The sequence below is a fragment of the Schistocerca americana genome, chromosome 5 (assembly GCF_021461395.2).
Source record: "Schistocerca americana isolate TAMUIC-IGC-003095 chromosome 5, iqSchAmer2.1, whole genome shotgun sequence".
In the NCBI taxonomy this organism is placed as follows: Eukaryota; Metazoa; Arthropoda; class Insecta; order Orthoptera; family Acrididae; genus Schistocerca; species Schistocerca americana.
The window spans coordinates 351,255,326-351,282,744 of record NC_060123.1 but is presented as its reverse complement, the minus strand read 5'-3'; the positions used below and the strand labels follow the sequence as shown (position 1 = coordinate 351,282,744).

Below are 27,419 nucleotides of genomic sequence, written 5' to 3'. Positions count from 1 at the left end.
TCCTCGTTAATACCTCAGCATGTAACACTAATAGTTTTACTTTTAAAGTCTTCCAGGAATCCACTTCCCACGTACATAAATATCTGATGCGACTGAAACGTGCAGTTACGAAGTCGACATTTCATACTAGCAGAATTCTTTTGCTTATGAAGTCTTTCAGGTATTATGACGACTGTACGAAATATTACTAACCAAATAATAGCCATACTCTTCTTGGTCGATACAGTATACCAATGACCATTTTACCACAATTATTCTCGAAGTTCTACGAACGATTATCATAAAGTATGAGGAGTGATGTTATAAATTCAGCCGAATACTGGCATCTCATTTGGTAAAACACATTTAGAAAATATATCAGTTATCTGGCACAAAGTACACTGTTTATCTATAGAACTATCTTATCAAATGGTCAGCATTTCATCGTGAAACATTAATTAATTCCCAATCCGTTAATCATTCACGTCTGCGGCACTTCTGCAGTCTCGACGCAGCGAGGTTTCCCAGTGGTCAGCACAAGAAGACAACTGTTTAAATGGCCTTTTGTCCAACCAGATTTCATATTTTGTGGTTTCCCTAAATTGCTGAAGGTAAAATGTCAGGTTGGCTTCATTGAAAAGGATAATGTCCATCATTTCCTTCCCTTCCCGCGCCCCCCCCCCCCCAACCCAAGTCACATTTTCTCCTACTCTATGGAGTCTCAGTCGTCCGTTCTATTTGTATCCTTCCCTTGATCGACTCGTGTAGCTGTAGTATGACGTTAATCACTGAAAAAATATTTAGTGCACTAAACTGTGTTTCATGCTGTTCTAGTTGTAGCATAATCAAAGAGCCACCGAGTACACAGTTTTAATGCATTTACATCGTCTATTAGACTGTGGATTTCAATAAAAGGTTCCGTAATTTTTGGTTTCGGTACATAATAAATTACTGTTGTGTTTATTAAACAGTGACTGCATACTTACTTTCACACTTCCTTAAATTTTTCTTCAAGTAACTCCTCAGACACTCTTATTTTCAGTTTGAAGCATGCCATACCCTTGTCTATGTGACACTCTGCAAACTCCATTGCGATTACAACGTAAATGCTCAGAAGGTTTCTCACCAGAGAGAAATGTTTGTTAATGATCATCAATGTAACTAGCAGTTTCGGGGGTTACTAGAGAATTATAAACATTTCCCTTCCAATCGTATCATTATGAAGAAATTTCCTTTAATTACTTATAGCTTTTGTTTTAGCTCATTTTTGCCATCTATATAATACATTCTAAGGGAAAAAAAGACGCAGGAACGGGACAGTAATCGTTAGACGCCATTTACATGTCCGGGCAAACAAATGAGCATAATTTCATAAAAATCGGTTGATTTACTCCAGAGAAAGAGCTTCACAAAGTGAACAAATCAGTAACGCGTCGTGGCCTTACGGTTCTAGGCGCTACAGTCTGCAGCCGAACGACCGTTACGGTTCCAGGTTCGAATCCTGCCTCCGGCATGGATGTGTGTGATGTCCTTAGGTTAGTTGGGTTTAATTAGTTATAAGTTCTAGGCGACTGATGACCTCAGAAGTTAAGTCGCATAGTGCTCAGAGGCAGCCAGTAACGCGTCGGTCCACCTCGTGCCCACATGGGAGCAGTAATGTGGAATGACACTGACTGGTAGAGGTGTTGGGTGCCCTCTTGAGGGATATCGTGCCACATACTGTCCAATTGACGCGTTAGGTCTCAAAATCCCGAGCTTGTTGCGGGCCCTGCCTATTATCCTTGAAACGTTCCGAATGGGGGAAAAACTTAGCAACATTGCTGGCCAAGGCAGGGTTTGACAAACACTAAGAAAAGCAATAGAAACTCAGACACCGTGTGTGGGTGGGCATTACCTTGCCAGAATGGCATACCAAGAAGGGCAACAGAACGACGCGTAGAATATCGTCGACCTACCGTCGTGCTGGTAGGCGCCGCGGATAAAAACCCAAGGGGTCCTTGTGTGAAAGCAAATGTCACCTCAGACCGCGTCACTCGAGATTGTCGGGCCGTATGGTGGCGACGGTCAAGTTGGTATCCTACTGCTGTTCGGGCCGTCTGCAGACACGTCTTTGCCCTGTAACCTCATTGACTGCAGTACAGTTGTCTTCAGTGGTATGCCCCACCACCCTTTCGAAATGAGCCCTGATGACCATCAAAGACGCCCCGAGCAGCGGTGTCATACCATCGTGAGGTGTTGCGTTCCGTACGACAGCAAACAGTCCGGAGTGATGGTCTGGAGTATAATTTTTTTCATAGCAGGACCCCTTTGGTTGTCTCTCCGATCCCCTTACAACACAGCGGTACGTCGACGATATTCTGCGCCCCGTTTTGTTATCTTCTTGGCAAGCCATACTGGCTTCCATTTCAGCAAGATAATGCCCAGCTGCACGTAGCGAGAGTTTCTTTTGTGCTTGCCAAACCTTACCTTGGCCAGGAAGATGGCCTGATCTCTCCCCAAATGAGAACATTTGGAGACATGTGGGTAGGGATCCCCCACCTGCTCGGGATTTCGACGGGCTAAAGCACCAGTTCGACAGGATTTGGCACGATATCCCTCACAATGACATCTAAATACTCTATCAATCAATGTCAGTTCGAATAACTGCTTGCATAAGAGCCAGGAGTTGACCAAACCGCACTGAATTGTTAAATTTGTGAAGCTCTTCTCTTGAACAAATCGTACAATTTTTCTGAAATTGTAATCATTTGTTTGTCTGCACATGTAACATGTACATCACATCTACCGATTTCTGTCCCATTCGGACAATTCCTTCGTGGTGCATCATTGTTTCCTATAAATTTTTATATTTTAATTTTTAAAATTTTTTTATTCCTAGAATGTGTATATGTATGTATTATGTAAACTAATACGTAAAATACTGTACGTGTACATTTCCTATTGTGTGTATGTTATGCTTAGATACATTTATATCTACGAAAAATCGGAGGAACAGACAACTGAATGAAATGTAGAGGGGCGGTAAGAAAAATAGGGATGCCGAAAGATTTTCTGGACTTCGAATATTTGAAAACGAAGGTTTGAACGACTGAATGACTAAATGTACAGAAGTGAAGTAAAGAAGGTGTAATTGTAAGTGACGAGAATTGATCAGGTCGTGCAAGAGAAGTATGGGCATCGAAGAGCTAATATGTGTGTTACAAAAGATAGAAAAAGTAAGAAGGGAGAGATGAGAGTACAGTTCATTAGAATTAGTATGCAAACGATATGTATTTACCAATATCTTCATTAATTTCCCCGATACATAGTAAGACGCAGAAAAAATAACACCAAAGGCCGTTTGAGAGAAGAGTCTTGCAGATACCAAAAGCATGACTTTTTCATAGAACTGAAGAGTAATTTCAGTGTCTCCTAATTCTCTGGCTGGTTAGAAAGCAACTAAGCTAGCTAACATTGAGTGGTCTAAAAGGCCTCTTCATATGATTGACACTGCAGCCCATGGAGCTGAAATACATTTTCTTGAAACTTCAGGAGGCAAAGTTAAAACATTCTGTTGACTGTGTGCTGCCAGTTCATACCACTCAATAACGATGACCTGTCTTTGAAGCTTTTAGGTGTAATAATACCAATAAAATGTTTTCCGAACAGCATTTTGGAGAACTTTTCACTCACGTTCCTATTTGACAGTCGAAAGTGTACGTTATATTAAACCAGAGAGTTATTTATCCTAATAGAGTGAAAAAAAAGTTTGTCTTACATTTCTAACAGAATTTAGACGAAGATTCACACAAGACAATAAATTGTTTTATTTCATTTTCTCAACAGAAACATGAACAGAAGGCACTTTTTCCTCTGACTTGTAGTCATTAACTATATTTCATTTAAATCCTGCTAGAAAAACGAAGAAATAAGACAAGAATGCAGCTTTATAAATTTTCGAGTTGATAATAAGGCGTAACCAGGAGAAGATACAGACTCAGAATAAGACGCAGTCTCTTTGAAAGAAACAGCGTGGACTTCGAGTGAACATCAAACCGACGTGAAGCCAAAATCTAAATTTCGAAAATTCTGATATCGACCTTTTATTCGACGCTGTATCATCAGTTTCCTCCGTCTTCCGAATTACTACTCCGTTTTCACCCTCTGTCCCCATACTGACGTAGAAAGCTGATGAAGAAGTTAATTGAGCATAACCGTAAACCATATTCCCTAGTACGCCATCTGAAGAAGCAACATGATAAAAACGGCCTTAGCGTTACAACTGGGGAATTTTGAGTTACCGAGCACCTCAAATGCGAATGCAGAGCCGTGCCTGAAATGCAGCAGTCGCTAGTTACTCACTCGTTGCGCACTGTCCTCTCCGGCGCCGCAGAGGCAGCCAAGCCGGTAGCCGCCAGCTCGTTATCCACATGCTCACCGTCTGAAAGCACGCGTTTCCCTGCTGGTTACGTAAGAAAGTCACGCCCGTCCATATGCGTGGCGACATCAGGCGGACGATGGTGGACCTAACTCCGGGGCAAAAGGTTCACTTCGTTTCAGCACTTACCGACAGGTGACTCCGTGGTCAACGCAGTGGGTACACCTGTACCTACTTCGGTTCTCATGCTATAACATATAAATTAACTATAGAGCAACAACAACAATAAATAAAGGTGAGGAACATACAATTAATGTTCTACGCATGAGCTGTTTGTGATAAACTTTTACATTAAAATTATTTGTAATAAATATCTACAGAACGTAACTACAACGCATTCGATCCATTACGAGGCTATTTAAAAAGTTATAATAGCGATAAGTTACCATAACCGGCCCACATTATGTTTTAATTGAAAAATAGGAAATAGAAAAAATTAAGATTTTAATATGCATGGAATATTTATTTTGTAATGTTTGCGCCATTTGCATTTTACTGTTAAAAAAGTTATTATGTTTTCTTTTTTTTTTTTTTTTTCAAAATCGTTGCAAATTGCGACGCTGAAAGGGAGTTGCCACAATCGGACCTCCTGAAAATAAATAGTGGAAGTATCACTTAACAAAATTAGAAGAAGGCATTAAACCCGAGAAAACGTACTCTACTTTTAAACTACAAGAGTAATACATCTTCCAGAAGGTCAGGAGATTTTTCCATGTTTTCGCCACTGAACCACAGAGCCTTGATATTGCATGTTATTGTCGGCTTTCTTTCTGATACCAAAGTTCTGTGACTTATGAGAAAAAATCCAACCCAATTTTTCCCATTTGCTTGATATCACCTCTCCCCCCCCCCCCCCCCCACGTTTACACCCCCCCCCCCCCCCCCCCTCAATAACTTGTATGACCAGTGTAAAAATCTTTACGATTAAACGATTAAGTGCAAAGAAAGAAGCTTCCATAGCAAGACAACAGTAAATCAGCACTTCTTCAAGATCTAATTCAAACTGTCTTATAATTTTACCATATTTAGCAACTTCGTATACTTTACTACACATTAGACCAAATGAAGTACCTACGCACAGTGTGTACCTACATGCTCTGTGCATCTGAAAAGCTTCATAAAATTACTAGAGTACATAACGGACGATAATATGCGGATTAAGCTAGCAATTAGCTATTTTACCTATACTATGATCAATACGAAATCAGCAATTCCTTACGCTTATGAAACAGTTATTTGAAACCATTACAGATATGATTTTGTAGCATTTAGATCCGGAGTGTAGACAGAACTATTAGGCAGATTAGGTTTGAGGCGGTTGATTTACTTCTTCTCTATTAAAGTGAAACACTTCAACATTCCTTCCAAGAGATCCCATATGATAATTTGTAGGAGGGGAGGGGGGATGGGAACTATGGGGGATACGAATTAATTTTAATGTTTTGGAAGACGGTTGGCGACTAGGACTTGTAAGTAGCAACGAAGATTTTCCAGTTACAACACTCTTATAAAACTGTGTAATACAGACTTTCGAGTCATCTGGTTGCGCTATATTTTTTCTTTCCATGAGAGGCAGCGAGGGGGATGGAGCGCGGCCCCCGATTGCCCCGGTATGGGCTCTCTTGACTTCTTCCAATATTACCTTTTTCTGCATCTGTATTTACACTTCACAAACCACTGTGAAGTGCACGTCAGAGGTTATGTCCAATTGTACAGGTTACTTGGGCTTTATCCCGTTGCATTCACGCAAGGATCGCGCGAAGAATGACTTCATAGATTCCTTCTTTCTCGCTTGCAATTTATCTAATCTTGTCCTCACAGTTCCTGCGGGAGCCATCGGTATTGGGCAGTAGCATAACCTAGAGTCATTGCTTAAAGGCGGTTCTTGAAACTTTGCTTCAAACTTTGTAAGTCGACTTTCTCGGGATTGTTTACGTCCATCTTCCAGTGCGCTCAGTTTCGTGTCTCATCTCTGCTCACTCACCCGCGGGTCAAACAAAACTGTGCTGCCCTTCTCTGTACATGTTCAATAGCCCTTATTAGATTTTAAATAGGGTCTCACACACTTGAACAACAGTCTAGGGTGGATGGCACGAGTGATATGTAAGCAATAATTTTTGCAGATTGATTTCGTTTCCCTAGTATTCTACCAATAAATCGATGTCTGCCACCTGGTTTACCTACGATTCAGTCCATGTCATCGTTCAGTTTCAGTCCCTAGAAAGCGTTAAACCTACGTATTTGTATGAGTTAGCCGATTCTAACAGTGACCCATTGCTATTGTGGTCAAGAAATACTACGTTTCTACGTTTTGTGAGCAGCGTACTTATTTCTTAACATTTAAAGCAAACTGAAAATCTTTGCACCACTTTGATATGGTATCAAGAACTGATTGAATATTTGTGGTGTATTTTTCCTTAGATTAATTGATTACAAAGAACTACATTATCTGCGAAAATCATGAGGTTACTATTAATATAATCCATTTAATATCAGTTAATATGATCCGCAATGTCACTAATATACGAGGAGCGTTTGAAAAGTCTGTGCAAAAATAAAAACTACTTACGTGTTTGGGGTAAACCTTTTTTTAATTTTTCGACATAGTCTCCTTTTAGACTTATACCTTCCAACGCTGTTCTAATTTGTGGATCCCTTCCGAATAATAGGACTTGTCCAAGTCTGCAAAATAGCTATTACTTGCTGCGATTACCTCTTCGTTTGAATAAAATCTTTGTCCTGCCAGCCATTTCTTCAAGTTGGGGAACAAATAGTAGTCAGAGGGAGACACGTCTGGACAATATGGGGGATGTGAAACGAGTTGGAATCCTGTTTCCATTCATTTTGCGACCACAACTGCTGAGATGTGTGCTGGTGAATTGTCGTTACGGAAAAGGACTTTTATGCGGTCCAATCGCCTGCGTTTTCTTTCAGCTCGGTTTTCAAACTGTCCAATAACGATGAATAATATGCACCTGTAATAGTTTTACCCTTTTACACATAGTCGATGAGGATTCTCCTTTACGAATTCCAAAAGACAGTCCCCCTAACCTTTCCGGCCGAAGGAATGGCCTTCGCCTTTTTTGGTGCAGTTTCTCCCTTAGTAACCCATTGTTTAGATTGTTGTTTGGCCTCAGGAGTATAGTAATGTATCCATGTTTCATCCAAAGTGACAAGTCCTGCGAATTCTTCCTGAACATCTGCAAACAATCCTTGCAACATTTCATACTATTCCGTTTTTGGTCAAGTGTAAGCAATCGCGGAACCCATCATGCGGATAGCTTTCTCATGTCCAAGTGTTTATGCAAAATATTATTTACCCGTTCATCCGAGATGCCCACAGCACTAGCAATCTCACGCAAATTAACTCTTCTGTCATCCATGACCATATCATGGATTTTATCAATGATTTCTGGAGTCGTAACCTCCAGAAGGCGTCCAGAACATTCAACATCACTTGTCCCCATATGGCCACTCCGAAAACTTTGAAACCACTTATAAACTGTTCTAATCGAAGGTGCAGAGTCACCGTAATGTTTATCAACCTTCTCGTTAGTCTCATGAGGCGTTTTGCCTTTCATAAAGTAATGTTTAATCACCACACGAAATTCTTTTTCGCCCGTTTGTTTCAATCACTCGACTTCTTTGATTCACACGAGTGCCTAACACAAATAAATAGACCAATATGATTGAAACCTTGTGTACATTCTTTTCAAAGCTGCTACTAACTAAAAATGACCTCGATAAGCGCCGGTGATGCCATCTCTCAGACTTTGCACGGACTTTTCAAACGCCCCTCATACAGCATGAAAATCATGGGTATCAATACATATAACTGCAGCAATTCCGAAATTATTTCTACTTCTCTCCATGACTCTGCATTCAATGCAACAGGCTGCGTCCTCCCTAACAAAAAAATCCTTAGTCCAGTCACAAATTTCACTTGATACTCCATACGATCGTACTTGTGTTAAGCGTAAAGGTTTCAGTACGTCATGCGAGAAAAGTGCGAATTGGGTTTCGTGTAATCGATGTCTTCGAAATACATCCTGGCTGGTTCAGTTCTAGACACCTAGTAACCTTTCAGAAAGTTTGAGGCCAAAATATGCTGTACGATTCTACAACAAATCGATGTCAAAAATATTGGACGTAAGTTTTGTGGATCACTTTTGTTACACTTGTTGTAAACAGATGTGACTCGCTCTTTCTTCCAACTAATAGAGCTATATGAATATTCGCATTAATTATTTCTTGAATTGCTTCTTACTACTTGGCTTCTTCTGGTATATTGTTATCACTGAAGTTTCTTCTTCCACAACGCTGAAGAGAAAGGACTACCCTAAAACAAGTCGTTTCCTCCTGGGGATTTTCTTAGATTTTATTTTGAAAGAAACCCTTTATTTCGTAGGTAGCACATCGCATCACACTCGTGTGTATTATAACATGCTATAAGAGTAACAATACAAGTTGTGTGGTAGCCTGATATTGCATAAGCGGTGAAATTAGCTAATTCCTCTATGATGGAGCAACGTGTTTGTTTATTTTGTGGTAAATTCCTATGGGACCAAACAGCTGAGGCCATCGGTCCCTAGGCTTACATACCGCTTAATCTCAAACTAACCTACGCTACGGACAAAACACACATCCATGCCCGAGGGAGGACTCGAAGCCCCGACGTGGGGAGCCGCGAGAATCGTAGCCAGACCCTCTGAGACCGCGCGGCTACCCCGCGCGGCAACGTGTTTGTTTAAAAATAAAAGAAATGTCGATGCAGGAAATTGACTTCTTTTAAGGAATGTACTGTGGCTGTTCACCCATACATAAATAACCAAAATTAAGTGAACACCAATTATTTAAATGCTTCCTTACGTTTATGAGTTAATATTAGTTTCAGTTACAGTTGTTCATGTCGTGATAGCACTTAAGAAAATTCACCTTACTATGGGATACGAGTTAAGACATATGACTTAAAATAAATTTGTGACACTATTATTGTAATTAAACGGATTTCATAAATGTAGAACACCATAAGAACTACGTTAACAAGAGATAATGCTCTGATTATATTACACAGAGATTGAACCACAGCGCCTGTCAAAGAAGAATTGCTTAGCTTCATGTAGTTGACAACAGTGTAAGCTCTGATTATGAATAATTTAATGGGATCAACGTCGCATTTGTGTGATTTGGGTACCGTTGAAAATGGGTGTCGAACGTGAGTCTGGGTTGAACATGTTTCGTGATAAATACGATAAATACTTTTCTTCGATGTCAAATCACGTTGAACAGCTCATCTAAGCTCGATTCCTCTTCTTTCCTTACATACGTTTCAGGTGAAGTAAGATTCTGTACAGTGAAGTATTACAGAGCCTTATGTTACATACGCCTTTTATCGAAGTCACAAATCTAATTTTAAGAATAGTCTAAATTAGAATGTCAGTAGTGTTCGTTGCAGGATTCTAGTGTGAGTTGTTTAAGAGACATCGTATTTTTAAAAGTGTCCATACCGACATTCGTTAGCACTATTCAACTTGCATAGTTGCTAGGTACGTTGCCGTTATGTTTTCTCACAATGTCCTTTTTTCTTTTCCTTGAATGTATTGTGTTGCTAGTCAGTAAGTGTGTGTCAGTCCAAACAGCAGACCGTAAGTGGACTGTAATATTTATCAGTGCAGCAGAAGACAACATGCTCATTGTGTATGGAGAGTTTAGGAAGAATGCAGTTTGTTCCTGTACTGTGTGTGTGCGGCAAGATTTCCAAACACACGCCAACCATCTCGGCACTTATTTAACACCCTCTTCAACCATTTACGTGAAAGTGGTAATGTAATACCTAGACGGCGTAACAGAAGGAAACAAGTGACCATAGAAAGGGGGAAAATCAATGTTGCTGCTGCTGCTATTGCAGTTGATCCGCACGTTATCTCCTGCGCAACAGCACGAGGAAGTGGTATGAGTCAGGCAAGTGTCCTGCGCATTCTCCATCGACAGGTTCCATCCTTATCACATCTCTATCCACCAAGAGCTACAATTAACTTCTGTACATGGGCATTAAGACGGGTTATTCAAAATGTATCAAGTATCTTGTTTAGTGATGAAGCAACATTTACCAATCGTGGCCAGGTAAACCGCCGAAACATGCACTATTAATATGTTTACAATTCCCGTTATCTTCGTCATGTTTGACGTCAGCGTCCCTGTAATGTCTTTTAGGAAATAGTGAATCATCAGCTCATCGGCCAGTGTTTCGTAGACGCACACGTATCGCAGCCTCCTAACAGATATCTTCCACAGATCCTAGAAGACGTTCCTCTGGAGACTAGGGGGAACCTTTGGTACCACCATGATGGTTGTCCAGACCATGGTACACGATATACTAAAGTGTGTCTTGACGAATTGTTGCCATGTCGTTGGATTCGAGAAGAAGACCTGTACACTATTCGACCCTTTTCCCGAATTTGACGCCTGTAGACTTTTTTCTTTGGGGAAAGGTGAAAGACGCTGCCTACAAGGACATAACAACTGCACCCAATGATATGCAACGACGTATTACTGCAGCCTTCTTAGACATCTCCACTGAAATGCTGGCACGTGTGCAGCAGACGTTCCAAACCAGACTGGAGGTGTATATTTTCGCTGCTGGTGGTTACTTTGAATACAACCAGTGATAGTCAATTGTTCTGGTCAGAACCTACGCAATGTATGCCGCTGTGGTGTTCTTTAGTGTGTGCTGCCACAGCTATCTAAGCAGGTAGCTCGTAAACGACATGCACTTGACTCCTGCAACAGACACCACAGATATTCTAATTACCCATATTTATAGTTTGCTATAGACCGTTGGCATTGTTAAACATAAAAAAAGTGTATGTTTCCACAAAAAATATAGTTTATATGTATTATCATAATCTGTTGATGGGCTAACAATACAAGCCCTTGACTATCAATCTATGCTGTGAAAACCGCACTTCAGTAACACTCTTCGTTTCCATTATATTTGTGATGCAAGGTTTAGCTGATACACCATGCATAGTCACGTAAAATGCAACATCCGTTTTATTTCGTGATTGGTTCCAGATATCCAAACGAGCTCTTTGGTAAACGATAGTACTCAAAGCGGTGTGCATTTTGATATGTAATAAGTAGTTTTAGTTCTTGTATCGCTCGAGATAGAGAAGCATATGTGTTTAAATCAATACAATAAAACTTTCTAACGGCATCCGAAAGCGCTTTAGAAGACGAGTGATGTGATGAAATTCTTCTTAATGATGAGCTAGAAACACTTTTGAAAGGATCCGGGAAATATTCTAAACTTGAAAAGAAAGTCCCCATGAATCGACCATTGCGTTGTAAACACGCTCATTCCAGGCTACGTCGATGTGTCAAGCCTTACGATTGTTTCGTTGTCTGCACTGCAGAAGTAGCAGGAACTGTGTATTCTGTGGTGAGGTCATTTCTGCTTCAGCATACCTTGTATGCAAACAAGACCACCAATGACGATAAGTTACACATGCTACTTTCATACGGCAAATGGTAACACGGAACGTATTGAGAAACGCCTGACCTCAATCAGAGGGGTGTCATTCGCATCTTGAATCGACTTGAATTCCACCATCATCATCTGTCACTATACCACGCACTCGGAGAAGCCGATTGTGAAAGTCGTATAGAATTTTGATGTTTTACTCTACATTGTTTTGGAGACGACACTACATTTATCCAGGATGTGCTCTTTATCGAAGAAAAAACAATTACGAACAACGGTAATGTAAATTTACATAACGTAACTGGGTAACTGGAAATCCACACTGGCTTCGATATGTACAACAACAAAAAACTCGAACTGTGAACTTACGGTGAGGCATCTTAGGAAATTCCTTTTGGGAACCTTATTCGCACAAGTATGTCAAATGGAAATACATGTGCACACTTTCTCACGAACATTCGATCTGTTCGTCTAGAAGAGATATTACTGGATATGTGGCTGCGTATGTGGTTCCAACACGAGAGCTGCCAGCCTCACTCGTTCCGCGTTGCAACGCAAAAACTGAATGTAAGCCTTCCTGGGCAATTGGTAGAACGGAATGCTGCAGAACAATGGCTGTCCCTTGATCTGACTCCACTTACTTTCTTTCTATGAGGACACTGAAAGGTGCAGTCTGTCATGAAGCCCCACAGCATACCACGGCATATCATTCCATTACTAAATGATTTTCTTTTGGGTGACATGTCGTCAGTCACTATGAGTAAGCTGTTAATCTATAAAACTGTATTCCTCCTAATTACTGTTTCGAATAGTAGTACAGACGCAGTTCTCCGATAGCTGGTGGTTTAGAGTAAGAAGAATTCATTTCTCTCCCGCTAAAGACAGCTCAAGCAGTCTATTTCTTATTTTCCTTTTTCTTTAAGTTTAAAACAGTTAATACAGTAGTACAGTAGTTCACTCACTCGTTCGTAATGGTCTGTTTGTCGTTCTAAATTATGGATTACCGACGTTTTCGTTTCGGCTTTGACGTGTAAGCAGCAACGTGTAGGACTGGAAATGAAAATCGCCTGAGAAACTGTACTTACCATAAACACCTGCAAGTTTACACACATTTGAAACTGTTTGTCTATATCTAATCTGATGCGCTAGGAGCAAGCAGGTGCCTTAGTTCCATATACAGTTCATAGTTGACCCTGTATCTATGTCGTATAGGAAAATAATGATGTTATATTTGGTAAGATGTGCTTTTCTCGCTGCATATAACGAGGGATCCTAGTATGAATACTCTGCTTCGTGGTATTTACATTGCAATAGCTCTGACTCCGGCCATATTGCTTTCGGATCTATTGGCGAAGAGTTTCATCCTCACCACTGTGCTCGCGTTTTCAAGTGTTTATGCTTGGAGGGAGGGTAACTTTAGTGATTCAATGTTCGTTACAGCTGACACTGTTTTCCAGGTTGGGAGTCTCGCAGCAGAAGCTGTAAAATTGTATCAATGCAAATTTTAGGTGACTGGCTCGTGTAAGAACAAACTTTTCAGAAGAGAAAGGGGAATTTTTTACTACGTGGCCTCCCATTCGTGGCATTCAGTAACTTTTGCCACCTTTTCTCGCATAAATTTCTGAGAAGCGTCGTTTTAAATCTTCTCTTGGAGGGCAGAGTTCGGGACGCGAGGCAGTAACGACTCCTCGTCGGGACGTGAATCTGTACCAGCTCCCGGTCGGAATCGGTGGCGCAGAATCCGTCCTCTGCATGGGCCGTGGCACCTTTTGTCGAGCGGAATCCGTCTGAAGTTGCTGAAGCTGCAGCTCGGTATGCTAAATCCCGGCAGGAAAGCAGGGAGAGATGATAGTGATGATGCTGGAATAGGCGCCATTTCAATTAGACTCGAGAGCATTTCGTTTTAAAACTCACTCTGGCAGATGTTGGCCTAGCCAAGGCTTTGTTATTAGCGTTCCTGCATGTACGTTCCTAATACTACCTGTAAGATGGAATTACTGTTTTCGAAGTAACGATGACTTCTTTTGCTCGAGTGACTTTATGAGTTAGTTACGAAAATATGTTCTTGCCTTCCCACGCACTTTGGCACTCAATTCCTAGCAAGTGTGTAATTGTGCGGAGTTCACGTTAAAGTGTAGTCGTCTCCAGTGTGTGAGTAGCTAATTATTACGTCATTGTAATGCGCTGCTTCTCATGTAGAATACATTGTAATAAATTATATTCATAGTAACATCTCTTTCACTCCAGATGCACCGCTTGATTTCACTTAGCACTATTTACTTCATTTACAAGTACACCCTCGACTCACTTGTTGGTTCAATCCCCTCTGCTTATACTTTACTTGCACACAGTTCATTAAATATATCCCAATCGCAGGCGGCGATCTGCACATCGAATGGGATTACTCGGTTAATCTGAAAGACACCATATAATTTTGGCCCTCGCCAGTATCTTCTGTATATTCTACTCCATAGAAATCAATCTATGTCTCCATTAATAACCCGCTATGTTCGTCCTTCCACTACAGACTCTAAAGTTAGAGAGATAAAATATTACCTATCGGACGAAAACGCTCTTTAGTGGATTGTCAGTAAATAAAATTTGCATGAACGACAAACATACATTTACATACAAAATAACAAAAGTCATCTCATATTTGAAGATTGTATTAGATTCTTTTGTGGAGCAGCTGCCCCCCCTCCCCCCCCCCCCCCCCCCCCGCCCCCCTCTCTGTGGGCAGCCGTTCGTGGTAAGGCACCACTTCCGGGACGGGAAGGGAGTTGCACCGCGCACGGATCATGACCTCCCAGCGTATTAACGACGAGGGTCGGTATGTGTCAACCTGAATGTGGTTTATAGGTGGTTTCCCACTTACTGCAATGTGAATACCGTGCTAGTTCAAAGTCCTTCCTTAGTTACATGATCGGAAAACATTTAGAAAAGTTCGCTGTCTTTCACAAGACAAACACTACACGCAGACTGTTGGATACACATATTCGGTCCCGGTGCGTAACGGGTTGGCAGCATGAAGGGCATACGGCCATTCCTTAAATTAACTACGTAGAATCCGACCCTGAAACACTGCTAAGCATAGGAGAAAGAAAACAAGAAAAATCCAATCATTGGTATAAAAACATTGAAAATACATTACATTTGAGTCTACATTAAAGCTAATAACCGTGGAGAAAGATATTACTAACTCATAATCGAAATCTCATTCACGACTCTCCTTTTCCTAAGATTTCCCAATCTCTCCACATTTTCTTGGGGATTAAACACAAAGGTAGGCCTGCTTAAGTTTTATACACTGTTGTGGTGTTGGATTTTTGTATTTCATAGAAGTGATTATATATTGTAATGTCTTTCGACAACTGATAGAAACTGAGCATCTCACCAGGTCCGGAAGGCCAAAGGGATATCTGCTGACCATCGTGTGGATGAGTCTGGATGAGGCATGGAGAAGCATTAGGTCAACCCACAGCTCCCTCGGATGTTTTGCAAACTTCCCGGACCGTGGGACCCCTACAGGTCGGTCAAGTACCTCCTCAGTCGGTAACACGAGGCTGAGTGCACCCTGTACCAGTCCTCTCACAGAGGGAAAAGTCCTTGGCAAAATCGGGAATCGAAGTCGGGTCGTCCGCGTGGCAGCCGTTTACACTGACCACTCAGCTACGGAGGTAGGCCGTATCAGTTTATTCGACAATATTTTTTTATTTTGCTTCTTTATCTACAACATTTTCCTGCATTATTTTTCTTAAACGCTTAAATTTATTGATCCTTTGGTTCTAATAATCCTTACGCGTAGGAATTTTGGAATATTTGTAATGGAATTCTGTATTCTAGAAGGAAATTTGCAATCCATCCTTTTCTGCAGTCTCTATTAACAGGTTTATTTGATCAGTTGCTGTACAGATGTTCTCTGAAAAAATCATTCGCACATTGGGAAGTGTGGCAGCGCACATACTGCTAACGTGCACTTGAACAACAGGATTCATGGTAGCAGAGACAACAGTTTGTGAATTGGGTAGTGTTTCACAGCTTCACTACAAGGTTCTTCTGAGATACTTCAATCAGTCTTGAAAATTAAATTTGACAGGGTGAATGCTGCAGGAGGTATCTCAGTCCCAATAGTCCGCGACACGTGGATTAAAATTTAAACAGACAATGGCAATAATTTACGAGTCACAAACCCACCACTTTGTTTTACTTCCTATCTATTCATTCTGTTTGCACATTCTGTATCTGTTTGAAATTTCATTGCAGTACTGTTCCAGACGGGTGAAATCACTACTTGAGTAATGTAGCCAACTAGCTGTTCAACTAGTGATAATTTACTTGTGACTAGCCCCCCAAGCTTCGTAGCGTTAGCACTAAGTATTTCGATAGGACGACTTGTTTATAATGTATAGTGACACACACAGGCATTCAGTATGGCTCAGTATCTCTATTAGAAAAAAAAAACAGTATTATAATCCCTACAGTATTTACGAAGATTAATCTTCGCCTACAGACAGAAAAAAGCGGAGGGAGACTTTATAATATGATAAACTATGGTCAAGCTTCATTATTCTCAAGAGTTTCGGCTCTGTTATTCCACTGATTCTCCCATCAGATACCGTCTCCTTTCTAGCTGTCATTATTGCCACGAGATGTCACTCGATACGCCATCTGAATACTGAACAGATCAATACATATGTTACATATGACAGGAATGAGATATATAGGAAATGCAGGGAAGATAAGGCGGAAAAGCTACGGGAAATAAATGGAGAAATGGAGGAAGAAATAAATGTCGAACCATAAAACTTTCGGGAATAATATTCGCACCATTCCGTAATCAGCAAGAGCAGCTAAGAGAGAGAAGTGAAGCACAGTCAGTTTAAAAGCTCATACACCCAGGCTGCTGACAAGAATGTTATCCAGAAGAGTCTCGGAATACACTGATGATCTCTTTGATGACGATTAGTCTAGATTTAGGAAAAGTGAAGGCCCAAGAGAAGCACTTCTGACGAAGTGGTTGATAAAGGAAGCAAAATCAAAAAATGTTCAGAGGAATTGCCGAGCTAGATAAAGCGTTCAACATTGTGAAGTCTAAAATAGTGCAGGATGTTCGAAATTCTTAGACGAATTATAGTAAGCTATATGGAACGACGTCTAATGTGCAATATATACGAGAACCAAGAGGGACTAATAAGACTAGACGACCAAGAGCTAAATATTCGGGTAAAAAGGGCGTAAGACGGATTGCTAAACCTATACATCGAACAAGCAAGACAGGTAATTAAAAGAAGTTTCAACAGCGGGATTAGAGTTCAGGGTGGCAGGATATCTACGACAAGATTTGTTGATGACAGTACTATGTACAGTGTAAGAGAAGAAAAACTGAAGAAACTGTGGCGTGGAATGAACAGTCTAATGGGTATATAGTATAGACTAAAAGTAAACCGAAAGAACATGAGCGTAATGAGATGTGGCAGAAATGATAACGAAATGAAATGGTTCACGAAGTACACGATGTTATGGAATTCTTGTGCCTTGGGAGCAAAGTAATAGGCGGTAGACGAAAGATGAAGGGCTTAGTAACTAACTCGCGTGGCAGACAAGGCATTCATGCCCAAAAGAGTGTAACAGAAATAAACATAGACGTTAATGTGAGGAAGTAATTATTACGACTGCGCATTTGGTGTACACTATTGTGCGGTAGTAGATCATATAATGCGGAAAACAGCAACTGAATAGAAACGAAGCCGTTGAAATGTGGTGCCACAGAAGAATGTTGAAAATTAGGTGGACTGATAACACGAGGAATGAGGAGGTTCTCCGCAGAATCAACAAAGAGAGGAACTCATGAAAATCATTGTGAAGAGGGAATGTGGTAACAGATGTTCGAAACAAGAAAAATTATTTTCTTAAACATCGATCCGAGAACCCATAATTTCGGATATAAACACATGTTTATAGAATGCACCATATATGTTTAGCCCTAACCAATGTATTCTCTCTCATCCCCCCCCCCTCCCCCACTCTCTCATTCTCTTTCTCGTGCACGCAGAAGTTCAGCAAAATGACGTGGCAAGGACTCGACTAATATCTGAAGTATATGAAGATGGTGTCTGTTCTTTCAGACATGTCCGATAGAACAGATACCATCTTCATATAGTTAAGACTAACCGGCCATCGAACTTCTTCTGTGCTGGATGTACATGCATTGCCCGACCTCTTACGGGTCTGGGTAAGATTGTCTTCCGCAAGTAATGAGAACAGCGGGCAGGGGCACTACGAATGTAGTGTGTAGACATTAAAGTTGGGAATGTGGGTCTCACGAGGAACGTGCAAGGGATAAATCCCTGCAGTTGCATTATCCTCTGTGTCCTCGGTGGCTCAGATGGATAGAGCGTCTCTCATGTAAGCAGGAGATCCCGGGCTAGGGTCCCGGTCGGAGCACACATTTTCAACTGTCCCCGCTGATGTACCGGGTGATCAAAAAGTCAGTATAAATTTGAAAACTTAATAAACCACGGAATAATGTAGATTAAGAGGTAAAAATTGACACACATGCTTGGAATGACATGGGGTTTTATTAGAACAAAAAAAACACTACATTGCTAGACGAGTGAAAGATCTCTTGCACGCGTCGTTTCGTGACGATCGTATGCTCAGCCGCCACTTCATCATGCTTGACCTCCCAGGTCCCCAGACCTCAGTCCGTGCGATTATTGGCTTTGTGGTTACATGAAGTCACAAGTGTATCGTGATCGACCGACATCTCCAGGGATGCTGAAAGACAACATCCGACGCCAATGCCTCATTGTAACACCGGACATGCTTTACAGTGCTGTTCGCAACATTATTCCTCGACTACAGCTATTGTTGAGGATGATGGTGGACATATTGACCATTTGCTGTAAATAACATCATCTTTGCTTTGTCATACTTTGTTATGCTAATTATTGCTATTCTGAATAGTTGAAGCGCCATCTGTCGGACATTTTTTGATCTTGTGTATTTTTTTCGGTTCTAATAAAACCCCGTATAATTCCAAGCATGTATGTCAATTTGTAACTCTCTATCTACATTATTCCGTGATTTATTCAGTTTTCAAATTTATACTGACTTTTTCATCACCCGGTATATCAACGCCTGTTGACAGCTTAGGGTCTTGATTTAATTATCATTTCATTCTAAGAGAGGTGCATGGCCACCGATGGTATCTGTTCTTCTGGACATGTCCGAAGGAACAGACACCATCTTCATATGCTTCAGATATTAGTCGAGTCCCTGCTACATCGTTTTGCGGAACTTCTGCGTGCTCTAGTGAGAGAGAGTGTGTGTGTGTGTGGGGGGGGGGGGGGGGGGGGGGCAGAAGACACTGGCTAGGGCTAAACATATTTGGTGCCATTGATATCAGACGAGTAAGTCCTTTCGATAAGAAGGTAGCCACCTACGACTCAGATGTATTTGCTGAACTGTGTACAAGGAAAATGGAGGAGACTGGATGGCCCTAACAAGTGAGTTGAGGGTGCGGTTCTAATTGAAGTACATAATGCTAAGTGAAATCGAGGAGTACAACTGGAGTGAAAGAAAGGTTACGATAGCAGTAATTTATTACAAAGTGTTCCACATGAAGAACAGTACAATACTACGCTGTAATAATTAACTCACTCCCACACTGAAGATGACTAAATCCTAACATGAACTCACTAATGGTACACACTTGCTAGCAACTGAGCAGCAAAGTCCGGAGGAAGGGAGAGTACACAGTCTGGTTACTAACTCGCAATGTCCTTCTAGCATAAGAAGTCACCGTTACTTCGAATACGGTAACTGCATCGTACAGGTAGTATTAGGAACATACATGGAGGAACACCATTAACAGAACCTTGGCTAGGCCACAATCTGACAGAGTGACTTTTAAAACGAGATTCCCCGCCCCGAATCTAATCGAATTTGCGCCTATTCCAGCATTATCACTAGCATCTGTCCTTGCTTTTATACCGGAATTCAGCAAACCGAACTACAGCCTCAGCAACTGCAGACGGATTCTGCGGCACAAAAGGTTGGGTTGGATTGTTTTGGGGAAGAGACCAGACAGCGCGGTCATCTGTCTCATCGGATTAGCGAAGGACGGGGAAGGAAGTCGTCTGCGCCCTTTCAAAAGAACCATCCCGTCATTTGCCTAGAGCGATTTAAGGAAATCAACGAAAACCTTAATCAGAATGGCCAGATACGGGATAGAACCGTCGTCCTCCCGAATGCGAGTCCAGTGTGCTAGCCACTGCGTCACCTCACTCGGTCCACGAATGGGGCCGCGGTTCATGCAGACTTTGAATTCGGTGTCACAGTTACCGAACGAGAGTTCGCACAGATTCGCGTCCCGACGAGGAGTCGTTGCTGCTTCGCTTCCCGAACTCTCCTGATTAGAGCTTCATGTTCCATCCCAGAGAAAATTGAAAACTACGCTCCTCTGAGCTCTCTGCGAAAAAGCTGGCCTAAAATTATTGGTTGTCACCAATGGGAGACCACGTACTAAGAAACTCCCCTTTCTCTTCTGAAAAGTTTGTTATTACACGAGCCTATCAGCTAAAATTTGGGTTGAAGCAATTTTACAGCATCTGCTGTAACAGTGTCAGCTCTAACCAATCTGAAATCACCAAAGTTACTGTCCCTCCAAAGCAAATACCAGCTCCACACTAGGGCTAATTTTAAGGATGCTGCCCAGTCATGAACCCGTAACTTCATCTGTTATGTTGTACGTGAAGCATTGGGTCGAAGAAGCCAGAGATTAAAGAACAGCAGCGGCCTAATACGAGAAATCGATCTATAGCCCCATATGTTCTTACCTATGGACCAAACTGCGGCATTAAGTTCCAGAAAAATTCACTTTGCTCATCATCATACCGCTAGCTGCGATATAATCAAAATCCCCAACTTCAACGTGTGTAGGTATCTGCCTCTTAAAGCCTCCACAAGATCGTAACTGCCGCCGGGACAGGGGTCAGGTATTTTAGGACACAATCAGATCTCAGAGACGCCCCAGACAATAATGTTGCAAGAATGAAATTGTCACTCTGCAGCGGAGTGGGCGCTGAAATGAAAATACCTGGAAAAGTAAAACTGTGTGCCGGACTAGTCCGGCACACAGCTTTAATCTTTCAGAAGTTTCAATAATGTTGCTGACGCTTCAGACAAAATGCTCAGGGATTTAGCTGTGGCCACATCCATTGTAATGACCACTCCGCTCCCTGATTCAGACATCTGCGTGCCCATCCTCTCTGTTTTTAGAATAACTTCGCTTCCCATAGTTGGGTGCGTCATGGAAGACGTATCCCCCCTTTTTCTTTTGTCAATGGTTCCAGGTCTGGGAACAATGTTTTCGTTAAGTAATGGTACCGTAAGAGGCATGTACTTTGTTGTGTGATAAAGGGGGACTGATGACCTCAGAAATTAAATCCCATATTGCTCAGAGCCATTTGAGCCACTTGCGTGATAAAGTGTCTTAACACTCGTATCGGCCGAGGTATTGAAGGGAGTATGATTTTATATACACAATTAATATACCGTTTTTACTGCCATCCGAAAACGCTTGAAAAGGCGAGTACGATTATGTAATGCCTTTTGATGACGAGGATTAAACTGTTCACCAATGAATCCGAAAGCAATGTGGCCGTAGCCAGAGCTATTACAATACAAACACCAAGAAGAAGATGTGATTCTTGAGTTTCTCCCGGCGTATTTGATAATCAAAATATCCACGGGTGTGCTGCCGGTCTATAGTGTCCAACGGGCACAATATTTAGGCGATCATACATGTCGCCATCATCAGGTGAACTGACGGACTGAGCTCCTGTGAACGTGCCGGCACGGAGATCCGTACGCTATGGCTGCTCAGAGGGAACTGGGTTCGGTCGCGGCGGCGGCCGATTTAAATACCCTCCGCACGCGGCGCGCTCCCTCCGCCGCCCGTGCCCCGCGCCACGGTCGCGCGGTGGAACAGATTGCGACGGCGTCTGAGATGACGTCGGTGTGGTGGCTCTGTCCGCCGTGGTCGTCACAACTATACGTTTGCTCCATTTACTCTTGATTAACCCAATCGCTGGTTCCCAAGCCTTGCTAAGATTATAGCCACAGTCACGGTTTATGAGGTCGTCATTGGTGCGAATTTCGATGGCCTCTCTAACAACGCTGTCCCAGTATCTCGACGTCTGTACCAGAATCCTCGTGCGGTCATACTCCATGGCGTGATTTTCCGCAAACAATGTTCAGCGACCGCCGACTTGCTCGGATACATCATTAGAGTGTGCCTCTGGTGTTCACGGCATCGATCCTCGACGGTACGCATCGTCTGACCAATATACGACTTGCCACATTGACACGGAATCTGGTACACGCCGGCCTTCCTCAAACGGAGGTCATCTTTGGCGCTCCCCACCAGTGCACGAGTTTTATTTGGAGGACAAAACACAGTTCCGACCCTGTGTTTCTTCAGAATGCGGGCGATTTTCCCCGAGAGTTCGCCTGTGTATGGAATAATTGCAGTGCCTACCTCCTCCCTCGTGACTTCATCCATCTCAACAGGTTGTGCTGCAGTGGTTGGGCGGAGAGCACGTTGAATCTGCCACTCTGAGTACCCATTTTTTCGAAATACAGTTCTCAGATGTTCCAATTCCTGGGGTAGACTCTCTGCGTCAGAGATAGTGCGCGCCCTATGTACTAGAGTTTTAAGTACCCCATTCCTCTGTGAAGGGTGGTGGCAGCTGTCTGCGTGCAAATACAGATCAATGTGCCTTGTCTTCCGATACCCCCCATGACCAAGGGTGCCGTCAGCCCTTCTCTTCACCAAGACGTCAAGGAAAGGTAATTTACCCTCCGTTTCAGTCTCCATAGTGAATTTGATGTTGGGGTGTATGGAGTTTAGATGTATAAGGAAGTCAAGGAGTTTATCCATACCATGTGGCCAGACGAACGTGTCGTCCATGTAACGGAAAAAGCAAGTAGGTTTCCATACGGATGACGACAGGGCTTCCTCCTCGAAGTTCTCCATGTACAAATTCGCTACCACCGGTGAGAGTGGGCTACCCATGGCGACTCCCGCCGTTTCTTCGTAGTATTCTCCATTAAAAAGAAAATACGTGGAAGTCAAGACATGCCTAAAAAGTTCAGTGGTCTTCTCGTCAAACTTCTGACTAATCAATTTTGTCGTCGTTTCCTTGTTTACGAGGGTACACCTGCGAGAGTCACAACAATTGATTAGTCAGAAGTTTGACGAGAAGACCACTGAACTTTTTAGGCATGTCTTGACTTCCACGTATTTTCTTTTTAATGGAGAATACTACGAAGAAACGGCGGGAGTCGCCATGGGTAGCCCACTCTCACCGGTGGTAGCGAATTTATACATGGAGAACTTCGAGGAGGAAGCCCTGTCGTCATCCGTATGGAAACCTACTTGCTTTTTCCGTTACGTGGACGACACGTTCGTCTGGCCACATGGTATGGATAAACTCCTTGACTTCCTTACACATCTAAACTCCATACACCCCAACATCAAATTCACTATGGAGACTGAAACGGAGGGTAAATTACCTTTCCTTGACGTCTTGGTGAAGAGAAGGGCTGACGGCACCCTAGGTCATGGGGTGTATCGGAAGACAAGGCACATTGATCTGTATTTGCACGCAGACAGCAGCCACCACCCTTCACAGAGGAATGGGGTACTTAATACTCTAGTACACAGGGCGCGCACTATCTCTGACGCAGAGAGTCTACCCCAGGAATTGGAACATCTGAGAACTGTATTTCGAAAAAATGGGTACTCAGAGTGGCAGATTCAACGTGCTCTCCGCCCAACCACTGCAGCACAACCTGTTGAGATGGATGAAGTCACGAGGGAGGAGGTAGGCACTGCATTTATTCCATACACAGGCGAACTCTCGGGGCAAATCGCCCGCATTCTGAAGAAACACAGGATCGGAACTGTGTTTTGTCCTCCAAATAAAACTCGTGCACTGGTGGGGAGCGCCAAAGATGACCTCGGTTTGAGGAAGGCCGGCGGGTACCAGATTCCGTGTCAATGTGGCAAGTCGTATATTGGTCAGACGATGCGTACCGTCGAGGATCGATGCCGTGAACACCAGAGGCACACTCTAATGATGTATCCGAGCAAGTCGGCGGTCGCTGAACATTGTTTGTCGGAAAATCACGCCATGGAGTATGACCGCACGAGGATTCTGGTACAGACGTCGAGATTCTGGGACAGCGTTGTTAGAGAGGCCATCGAAATTCGCACCAATGACGACCTCATAAACCGTGACTGTGGCTATAATCTTAGCTAGGCTTGGGAACCAGCGATTGGGTTAATCAAGAGTAAATCGAGCAAACGTATAGTTGTGACGACCACGGCGGACAGAGCCATCACACCGACGTCATCTCAGACGCCGTCGCAATCTGTTCCACCGCGTGACCGTGGCGCGAGGCGCGGACGGCGGAGGGAGCGCGCCGCGTGCGGAGGGTATTTAAATCGGCCGCCGCCACGACTGAACCCAGTTCCCTCTGAGCAGCCATAGCGTACGGATCTCCGTGCCGGCACGTTCACAGGAGCTCAGTCCGTCAGTTCACCTGATGATGGCGACATGTATGATCGCCGAAATATTGTACCCGTTGGACACTATAGACCGGCAGCACACCCGTGGATATTTTGATTACCAAGAAGATTAGTTCCCATGCGAGGCTACCTCGTTATATACAGCGAGAAAGGCATTCGCTACTAAGATAAAACGTCATTATTTTCCTGTACGACATGGATAGAGGGTGAGCTATGTAATTTGTATTTGGAACTATGGCAGACGCTAGCTCCTAGCACATCAGATGACGCCTAGACAAACAGTTTCAAATGTGTGTAGGCTCGCAGGTGTTTATGCCAACAACTACAGATTCATTAGGCAATTTTCCCTCCCACTCCTACACGTTGTTACTTACCTGTCAAAGCCGAAACAGAAACTTCGGTAGTAATAACAAACACCCCATTACAAACGAATAAGTGAACTATTGTATTAACTGTTTTAGATTTCGCAAAAGAGAATACTTTACTTGTCCGTAATTAGGAGGATTACACTTTAAATAAATTAACAGCTTCTTCGGAGCAACTGACGACATGTCAAACACAAAATAAAAACATTTCTTAATGAAACGTAGTCTTACACTTCATTTAAGTACGTGATCATATTGTTTACCATCAGCTGCAATGCTGATTTCTATTGGCTGTCCGGGAGATAGATGAACAGATGAAAGTACAATGGATGATATGCCGTTGCATGCTGTGGGGCTTCACGACAGACTATATCTTTGACTGTTCCGAATAGAAAGAAAATAAGTGGACTCATTGTGCTGCAGAAATCCGTTCTGAGCAATGGCCAGGGAAGTTCTCATTCAGTATTTCCGTTGCAACATGGAATGAGTGAGCAGGGCAGCTGTCGTGTAGGAACCACATACACCGTCTCTTATTCAGTGGTATCTCTTCTAACCGAGCCAATACAATGCCCGCGAGGGAGTGTGCATACGTATTTTCATATAACGTAACTGGGATGAGTAAGGTCCCGAAAAGGAATTTCCTACGATACCACACCATAATTTTACAGTTTTTTGTTGTGTCTGACAAATGAGCATGGATTTCCATCTACACTGTAGTGCACCTCAGGTAAATTTACATTACCGTAGTTCGTAAACGTCGCTTCGTCGATAAAGAGCACATCTTGGATTATCGTAATGTCGAATCCAAAAAGAATTTTATACGACTTACTAATTCACCAAATCCGAGTGCGTCGTATGGTGACAGATGATGGGGGTGGAACTCATCTCTATGCAAGATGCGAATGACACTCTTCTGGTTGAAGCCAGGATCATTGGCAATAGAACTCGTATCACCGTTTGCTGTATAACAGTAGAATGTCTAACTTATCCTCAATGGTGGTCATATCTGAATAGAAGGAATGCGGGAGCAGAAATGACCTCCCCACAAAGACACAGTTCCTGCTGTACGAATTTCATCAAATACATCTGAGTCACTGAGGACGATCGTCAATCCAATGGGTTTTCTCCATTAATTTCAAAGGCACCATTAATATTTAGCTCTAGCCGTTTCCTTGATATATATATATATATATATATATATATATATATATATATATATATATATATATATATATATAGTGAGCGATAAACTTCCTTCATTACATAATTTTGCGGACGGGTGTCTGCGATAAACAAGTTTCTAAATGGTTTGAAAATATGTGTAAACTTAGCGCGGAAGTCATTAAGTGCCCTCGTTTTCGGTTGCTGGACGAACAGAATTGCTCACTGTTGGGTTGGCGTTGTTTTGGGGGAGGAGACCAAACTACGTGGTCATCGGTCTCATCGGATTAGGGAAGGACGGGGAAGGAAGTCGGCCGTGCCCTTTCAAAGGAACCATCCCGGCATTTGCCTGGAGCAATTTAGGGAAATCACGGAAAACTTAAATCAGGATGGCCGGACGCTGGATTGAACCGTCGTCCTCCCGAATGCGAGTCCGGTGTGTTAACCACTGCGCCACCTCGCTCGGTTGCTCACTGTCAGTTACGTTCCCTCGGGTTTCATTTCATAAGTTTATTACTTCTCTTATTGCGTTAAACTTTGAATGTAATATTATACGTCTTAATGAGTAGATCATGACTGAATTTTAAATTTTTAAATCCGTTAGTCACTACACGAAGAATTCAAAATCAAAATTTGTTTGCCTCGTGATGCTGCTAGACAAGCTACCTGAAAAAGGGTCTGGGTACTTTGCCCGCAGTTCCGAGATGGCCGTTTAGTATAGCAGACATGTGAAGCACATGTGACACGTGTGTGTGTGAGCTAAGTTTAAAAAAAAAAAAAAAATTGTTCAAATGGCTCTGAGCACTATGGGACTTAACTTCTGAGGTCGTCAGTCCCCTAGAACTTAGAACTACTTAAACCTAACCAACCTAAGGACATCAAACACATCCATGCCCGTGGCAGGATTCGAACCTGCGACCGTAACGGTCGCGCGGTTCCAGATGGTAGCGCCTAGAACCTCTCGGCCAATAAGGGCGGTTGTGAGCTAAGTCACAGATATATACCTCCTTCTAACCCTTGGCATGATTTAGAACGAAGTTAGTATACATATTATGAAGGTACTACCTGGAAAGAAATACTGTGGGGATAACATGTAGGATGAGGGCCATAATGAAGAGAGACGGAATCAGAAAGAGAGGGGCAAGCAGGAGATGAACACTGATATAAGGGAAGAGGGGATGGTCAGAGGGAGGGGAAGGGAAAAATTAAAAGAGAAAGGGAAGGGGCAGAAATGACCAGCAGAGTGAGAGGGAGGTGGAGGTGGAGATGAACGTGGAAAGGAAAGAGGAGGTAATAAACAGAGAGGAGAGGAGGAGATAGGAGGAGGAGGTGATGGAAAAGGAGGGGAGACTGGCAGAACGAGGGGGAGCAGAAAATGGACAGAGAGAGGTTGACCATTTGACGGACAGAGGTAGA

The 27,419-nt window shown here is 42.7% G+C and overlaps 1 long non-coding RNA gene across 6 annotated transcripts in view; it reads right to left on the bottom strand.

Annotated features, from left to right (window-relative positions):
- LOC124615961 overlaps nt 1-4,426 on the bottom strand; it is a 174,853-nt gene extending 170,427 nt beyond the window's left edge. For all 6 annotated transcript variants that reach the window (XR_006979827.1, XR_006979830.1, XR_006979829.1 and 3 more), the window contains exon 1: nt 4,321-4,426. This is a non-coding gene — a long non-coding RNA (uncharacterized LOC124615961). The remainder of the gene's footprint in view (nt 1-4,320) is intronic.
- Nucleotides 4,427-27,419: the final 22,993 nt, after the last annotated feature.